Source organism: Neomonachus schauinslandi, chromosome 6 (genome assembly GCF_002201575.2).
Source record: "Neomonachus schauinslandi chromosome 6, ASM220157v2, whole genome shotgun sequence".
In the NCBI taxonomy this organism is placed as follows: Eukaryota; Metazoa; Chordata; class Mammalia; order Carnivora; family Phocidae; genus Neomonachus; species Neomonachus schauinslandi.
The window spans coordinates 146,930,869-146,938,666 of record NC_058408.1 but is presented as its reverse complement, the minus strand read 5'-3'; positions in this window follow the sequence as shown (position 1 = coordinate 146,938,666).

Below are 7,798 nucleotides of genomic sequence, written 5' to 3'. Positions count from 1 at the left end.
ATGAAAGGGCCCTGGGAGGAAGGCCCTGAACACCCCCATGCGGTCTTCACCCACAAAGAGGGCACAGCATCGGGGTGCTACTTGGTGCAACAGCCAGCCCTCTAAAATTAGCACAGCAGCCTGGCAGGGGACCCCCTCCCCTGGCCCCTGGGGACCGTGGGCACCAGCCCAGACAGAGGGGCAGAACCATAGACTCCCAAGGCTGTTCTGTAGGGTTTTTCATGCTGGAGACAAAACTCAGACATAACTTCTGCGAACAACCCTTGCAGGGACTTGGGGAGCTGGGAAAGATACCACCTCCCATCCCTCAAGAAAGGGTGCCCAGAAGTGAGCGCTGGAGTACACATCAGCTCTTTGAGGTGGAATCATAAAAAATAATTCCTTCATACCTAGATTCACAAGCCCGTAACATCACATGGGACATCGGTGTGGAGGGAGAAGGGGAATCCCAGCCCCTGAACCCCAGCGGGGCTTTGCCATCCATGGGCAGGCACTCTGGAGAGGGTTTGGTGGGCTCAGGGGTTAGGGACTTAGAATGCATCTTGGCTCTACCCACCTTCTTGCAGAAGTCAACTGACAGCTGTTGAAAGATAAACTGAGGCATATTCAACATTTTAAGGGTTTGAACAAAAATCAGTTAGAATCAGGCAGCATCCACTCCAGCAGAGAGGAAGGAGCTGAGGAGCTGCACAAAATAAAAGACTTGCAGGCAGAAGGGAGTGGGAATAAGGAGGTTAAACTGGCAAAAAACAGGGCTGGTTATTGCAAAGTCACTTTCCTTTAGGGGATGGCAGGGGTTTATCAAGCAAATGACCTAATTAGCACTGATCAGGGGGTCCCTTTTGTTTTTTGTTTTTTTAAGATTTTACTTATTTGACAGAGAGAGAGCACAAATGGGGGCAGCAGCCGAGGGAGAGGGAGAAGCAGACTCCCTGTTGAGCAGAGAGCCCGATGTGGGGCTCGATCCCAGGACCCTGAGATCATGACTCAAGCTGAAGGTAGAAGTGTAATTGACTGAGCCACCCAGGCGCCCCCTGATTAACTGGTTTAAGATTCCATTTCTGGGAGAGCTGAAACTAATTAAGTCTGGGTTTGGTGACCTGGGGCTTAGCATAAGTGACTCCATTTGGGGCCTATTGACTTGTGTTTATTTTTAAACACAGCCCTTCTTCCATAACAAGTCCTTCTGTCTGGAAACCCACAACAATGATCATGGGGAGATGATGGCATTTCCCCCCAGTCCTTTACCTCTCTATCAGGCTTGCACACTGTAATTTGGGAGAAATTATATAATGTGATGTCTTTATTAATAGCACCTTGGGGAGGAAGCAGGAGGTGAGGTGAGGGGACTGGAGCAAATGGACCTTGCCTCTAGAAACCCTAGCGGAGGGGCTTTGAGGGGTCTGGAAGGAAAAGGGACCTTTTGTCATTCTGGCCTTGCCCCAGGAAGGGACCCAACAGTGCCATCAGAGCAAACAATAAACTAGTACCCAGGCTGCTGTTCTGTTGACCAAGGGGGTTATTTGCATCTCAAAGACCCTGGACTAGTAGATGCTCCTTTCATGGGGTTTCTTGTTCCACATGGGATCTTTCTTCATGGCACGTGCAACTGTGCTTTAGAATGGGTCCTCAGTGCGGAGAAAGGGGAACCCTCTTACACTGTTGGTGGGAATGCAAGCTGGTTGCAGCCACTCTGGAAAACAGTAGGGAGGTTCCTCAAAAAGTTAATAATAGAACTACCCTACAACCCAGCAATTGCACTACTGGGTATTGACCCCAAAGATACAAATGTAGCGATCCGAAGGGGCACGTGCACCCCAATGTTCATAGCAGCAATGTCCACAATAGCCAAACTATGGAAAGAGCCCAGATGTCCATCGACAGATACATGGGTAAAGAAGATGTGGTACATATATACAATGGAATATTACTTAGCCATCAAGAAATTGAAATCTTGCCATTTGCAACGACGTGGATGGAACTAGAGGTATTATGCTAAGCAAAATAAGTCAGTCAGAGAAAGATGATTATTATATGAGCTCAGTCATATGTGGAATTTAAGAAATAAAACAGAGGATCATAGGGGAAGAGAGGAAAAAACAAAACAAGACAAAATCAGAGAGGGAGACAAACCATAAGAGACTCTTAATCACAGGAAACAAACTGAGGGTTGCTGGAGGGGAGGAGGGGTGGGGGGATGGGGTAACTGGGTGAGGGGCATTAAGGAGGGCACGTGATGTAATGAGCACTGGGTGTTATATGCAACTGATGAATCACTGACTTCTACCTCTGAAACTAATAATACACTATATGTTAATTAATTGAATTTAAATAAAATTAAAAAATAGAATGGGTCCTCAGTGCAACAACCTTGATTATGTTAAGGTGTGATCTGCATGACAGAAGACCTAAGATAATTTAGGATGTGGTTCTAGTGGGATAGTTCATGTTGTTACACAGGTAGTACCCAGGCACCAGCAGGGGGAATTATTTTCAGGTAGGACTCTCAGCAGGAAGTGATCCCTCCCTCCGAGAGAGTTTCATGATGGGAGAGCAGCACTGGACTTAGAGTCAGACAAACCTAGAACCCATCCTGCCTCTATCTTTTAATTTTTAATTTTTTTTTTTAAGATTTATTTATTTGACACAGAGAGAGAGCACGAGAGAGCACAAGCAGGGGGAGCAGCAGAAGGAGAGGGAGAAGCAGACTCCCCACTGAGCAGGGAGCCTGATGCAGGGCTCGATCCCAGGACCCTGAGATCATGACCTGAGCTGAAGGCAGATGCTTAATTGACTGAGCCACCCAGGTGCCCCGCCTCTATCTTTTCTAGCTGTGTTGCCTTTGGCAAGTTGAGAACCTCCTTTGAATCTCAGTTTCCTCTTCTCTAAAACTGGGCAATAATCTTTTTAAATTTTATTTTATTATTTATTATTATTTATTTTTAAAAAAGATTTTATTTATTTATTTGATAGAGAGAGAGTGAGAGAGAGAGATCACTAGCAGGGGGAAGGGTAGAGGGAGAAGCAGACCCCCACTGAGCAGGGAGCCCAATGCGGGACTTGATCCCAGGACGCTGGGATCATGACCTGAGCTGAAGGCAGATGCTTAACTGACTGAGCCACCCAGGCAGACTATTTTATTATATTTTAAAGACTTATTTATTTATTTGAGAGAGAGAGAGAGCGAGAGCATGAGCAGAGGGGCAGAAGGAGAGGGGGAGAGAGAATCTTAAGCAGACTCCACGGTGAGTGCGGAGCCTGATGTGGGGCTCAATCTCTGCACCATGAGATCACAACTTGAACTGAAACCAAGAGTCGGACACTTAACTGACTGCACCACCCTGGGGCCCCTAATACTGGGCAGTAATCTTATCCATGCAATAGAGTTGTTATAAATAAGAAAAGGCGTGCAGAATGCTTACTCTAGCACCCAGCCCACAGCACGAAATTAATGGAAGAAATTTGAACAATGAAGATTGGCTAAGAGTGCAATAGGGTGTTATAAAAGGATGTGCATACTGCTTCAAAACTGCATATCTCAATGGCTATCAAGACCTCTACAAATGTCCACCACCCACTCATTCTTCTAGAAATCCATCCAGGAAAGTAGCCCAGGATGCAGTCAAAATTCTGTGTACAAATATGCTTTTACAGCATAACTTAAAGTAGAAAATGGGCAACAGCCTTAGTGTCAGACAAGAGGATGGCTAACAAAAATGATGGGAAACCCTCATTTTAGAGGGTTAGACATTAAAAGTCTCCTTCTTTCTTTCAACATTTTATTTATTTATTTGACAGAGAGAGAGAGCACAAGCAGGGGGAGCAGCAGAGGGAGAAGCAGGCTCCCTGATGAACAGGGACCCTATGTGGAGCTCCATCCCAGGACCCTGGGATCACGACCTGAGCCGAAGGCAGACGCTTAACGACTGAGCCACCCAGGCGCCCAAAAGTCAGGCTTTCAAAGAATATTAATGATGTGGGGAAATGTGAAAATTAATAAAAGTGAACCCGGTTTAGACTGGAGTCGGGAGGCTGGCAGAGGAAGCTCTCAGGCTCTACCCTTCCTTGTCAATTGCAAATCCAACAGCAAGAGGGGGACCTGGCAGGGTGGATGCTACTTTACTCTCCCAGCAGGAGGAAGAAGACTTTCCTTCTCCCCCCCCCCCCGCAACAGCCCAGCCAATGAGACATGGTCACAAATCAGCCAATGAAAAGTCACCATACTCCAAACTCCCAGTTATTCCAATGGACATTTTGTTTATAACAGCCCTCCCAGTGTCCTTATTTCCTCTATAAAAGAGTGTTCCTCTCCTTTGTTCTCTGGGCTTGCCTGTGGTTTTGCAGTAGCTTGCTTGTCCTGGATTGTAATTCTCTGCTATTCCTGAATAAAACCATTTTTGCTGGTAAAATAACTCACAGTTCTACTTTTTAAGGTTAATAATGCCCACAGCAAAATGTTAGGAAGGATGCAAAATTATGTGTAGCCAGGGCCCCAGAATAAACCTAAGCTTCATCTAACACGGGGGTTGGGGGGGCAGGGCAGGCGGAAGTGCATCCTGGTTGCAGGTGGTCATGGGCCATGATCAGAGATTGCCCTTGGGGTAATGGAGAGAGTGACAGGGGGCCTGGGACCTGGGTCAACCTGGAGTCCAACCACATTGCCAAGTGTCCTGGGAAAGAAAACCTGGCAGACTCTGTCCTGGGCTCCATGCTCAACACTTTCCCTGTGTTTTCTCATTTAATCCTCAGAGACTCTCTATTCAGATGAAAAGGCCCAGTTCAGACCAGCTTAAGCTAAAAAGGAATGATTGGCTCATGGAACTAAGAGGTTCAGTAGTATAATTAGCTTCAAGCCCAACTAGATGCAGGGGCTGGAAGGGGTCATCATGCCCCATCTCCCTGGCTGTCATGTAGAGGCTGAATCCCAGTTCCGCTGTCTCCCTCTTCATCACCCCAAAGGGCACTCTCTGCATTATGTCCAAGATGGCTGCCTTCAGCCTTTACAGCAACCCCAGCAAAAACAGATGGTCCTTTCCTTTTTTGAGAGAGAAAGAGAGAGCGTGTGCATGCGATTGGTGGTGATGAGAGAGGCAGAGGGAGAGGGAGAGAGAGAGAGAATCTTAAGCAGGCTCCATGCCCAGCACGAAGCTCCACACGAGGCTTGATCTCACGACCCTGAGATCGTGACCTGAGCCTAAATCAAGAGTCTGATGCTTAACCGACTGAGCTAACCAGGCACCGTCAGATAGTCCTTTTTTTGAAAGATCTTATTTATTTATTTGAGAGGGAGAGAGAGAGAGAGAGCCCAAGCACAAGTGGGGGAGAGGCAGAGGGAGAAGCAGACTCCCTGCTAAGCGGGGAGCCTGACGCTGGGCTTGATCCCAGGACCTGGAGATCATAACCTGAGCTGAAGGCAGATGCTTAACTGACTGAGCCACCCCGGTGTCCCCGAGATAGTCCTTTTTAACCAGAAAAATCCTGGGAAATCTTAATGAGCCTGGAGACCCACGCCCATCCTTAACAAGTCATGAATGAATTTACCCCAGGAAAGATGGACTCCATCTCCAGGAGCTGGAGTAGGGCTGCTGGGCAGGCAGTAAATCCTGGAGGTCTCCTACAAATCTTCAGTATTATCTTCATTTTACAGATAAAGCCAAGGTTCAGAGAGGCTCAGTAACTTACCCAAGAACACACTTACCTAAGCCATCGAGGAACCAAGATCCTAACCCAGGCTGGTTACTGCCGAAGCTCATGCTCAGACCACTCTTTTATACCACTTCTATTAGTCTGGTTGGGCTTGTCATAGGCTGGGGGGCTCACTCAACAGAAATTAACTTTCTCACCGTTCTGGAGGCTGGAAAGTTCCAGAACAAGCCCCGTCACAGGCAGTTTCCAGGGAGGGCTCTCTTCCTGGCTTGCAGATAATACTTTCTGCCTGTGTCCTCCCATGGAAGGGAGAGGGATGCCTGTCCCCGTCTTCTTACAAAGCTGCCAGTCCTACCAGATTAGGCGGCATCATTATGCCCTCACCTAACCTTAAGTTCCTCATAAAGGCCTCATCTCCAAATATAGTCACATTGGGGGTTAGGGCCTCAACATCTGAATTTTTGGCAGGACGTGGGGCGCAGTTCAGCTCATAGCACCACTCAATGGAAAGGAGCGAGCCAGCAGCCCAGCTCGAATGCAGGAGGTCACACAGAGCTCAGTCCCTGGCCCACTCCCAAACCCTCCCACCAGAATTTTAGAGCCAGAGCGGCTGCAAGCAAAAGCCGGCAGAGCTGTGCGCACTAAACTGTGCGTCAATCAGGGAGCTTGGTTGCAAGCAGCTGAAGCTAATTTTGCTCATTAAAGCAAACCAGAAATGCATTAAATGCTAGGGAGCAGCTCACAGGACTGCCAGACGACTAGGTTGGGAGGCTGTGCAGCTGGGGACAATGTTCAGAATCACTCCGCAGAGCTGCCCCGGGAAGACACCTGGGAGAGTGGGGACGGACATCGCCACGTGTGCTAGTGACCCTGCTAGTGAATGAGCTGGCCACTGTTGCTTGAACCCAACCCTGGAAGCCTCTAGAACTGGCATGTGGGTATCTCTGCTGCCCCCAACCTCCCCAGCATGGTGTCCAGACTCTGTGTCACTGGCTTCCATGAGCCCCTAACTGGCAGAACACTTTTTTTTTTTTTAAGATTTATTTATTCAATTGAGAGAGAGGCAGAGAAGCAGACTCCCTGCTGAGGGCAGAGCCTGATGCGGGTCTTGATCCCTGGACCCTGAGACCATGACCTGAGCCTGAGTTGGATGAGCCACCCGGGTGCCCCTGGCAGAACCCATCAAATGGTTGCAAAGGAGGCTGGGGAGGCAGGGGCTTCTGGCATTTTCAGCCTCTGAATTGGGATGGGGCCTCTGCCTTACTCCAAGCTTCATGAAATAGGGAAAGGGCATGCAAGGATGCTGGGTGGCTGAAAAGTGACATTGATCAGAGAAGCAGAACCACTAGGAGGTTATGTGTGTGGGTGTGTGTGTATCTCCATCTCTGGGTCTCTGGTCCCCCTGTTTTGGCCTCATCCTCCATAGTCAGAGGCTTTCCTGGAAGGGGTGTGACCAGTTGGTGGGCTAGCAGGATGCAGGTCAGATCTCCTGGGGCTCTGCTCACCGAGCCCATCTGTGCTCAGAGCAGGGTTGAGGAGGGCAGACCCCAGGGCCAGGCACCAATGCCCTGAGCTGGTCCAGGACCATCCATAGGATCCTGTTTTCTATGTGGTCAGTGTGGGCAGCATCTCCTTAGCTCGGCCTCCCCCTGCCCACTGTAAGTTTTCATTAGCTTTATTAATAAAATATGGCCACATCCCCCTGCCCGTAAAGTTGACTTGTTATATTTATAGCTCTTGGAAAACTCCCTGCCCAAAGCCTCAAACCCTCAAACGCTCGACCCTGCCAAAGCCTTTGCTTGGCCAACAGTGCTCCTTTCCCAGAGCTGTTATTTCCGCCTGGCTTCGATGGGGCAGCATCCGCTGGCAGATGTAGGTACTTGGGGATGGGCGGCAGCCTCCACCCAAACAGGTTCAATTTTGTCAGAAAGCAGCTTAAAACCACCCTCGGAGAAGGAAATGTGTTTTATTTAGGGAAAACAGGAAGAGTCTGTTGCTGTTTAAAGTTATTATATAGTTTTCATCTCCTTTTTTTTTTTTTAAAGATTTTATTTATTTATTTGACAGAGAGAGACAGCGAGAGAGGGAATACAAGCAGGGGGAGTGGGAGAGGGAGAAGCAGGCTTCCCACTGAGCAGGGAGCCCGATGCAG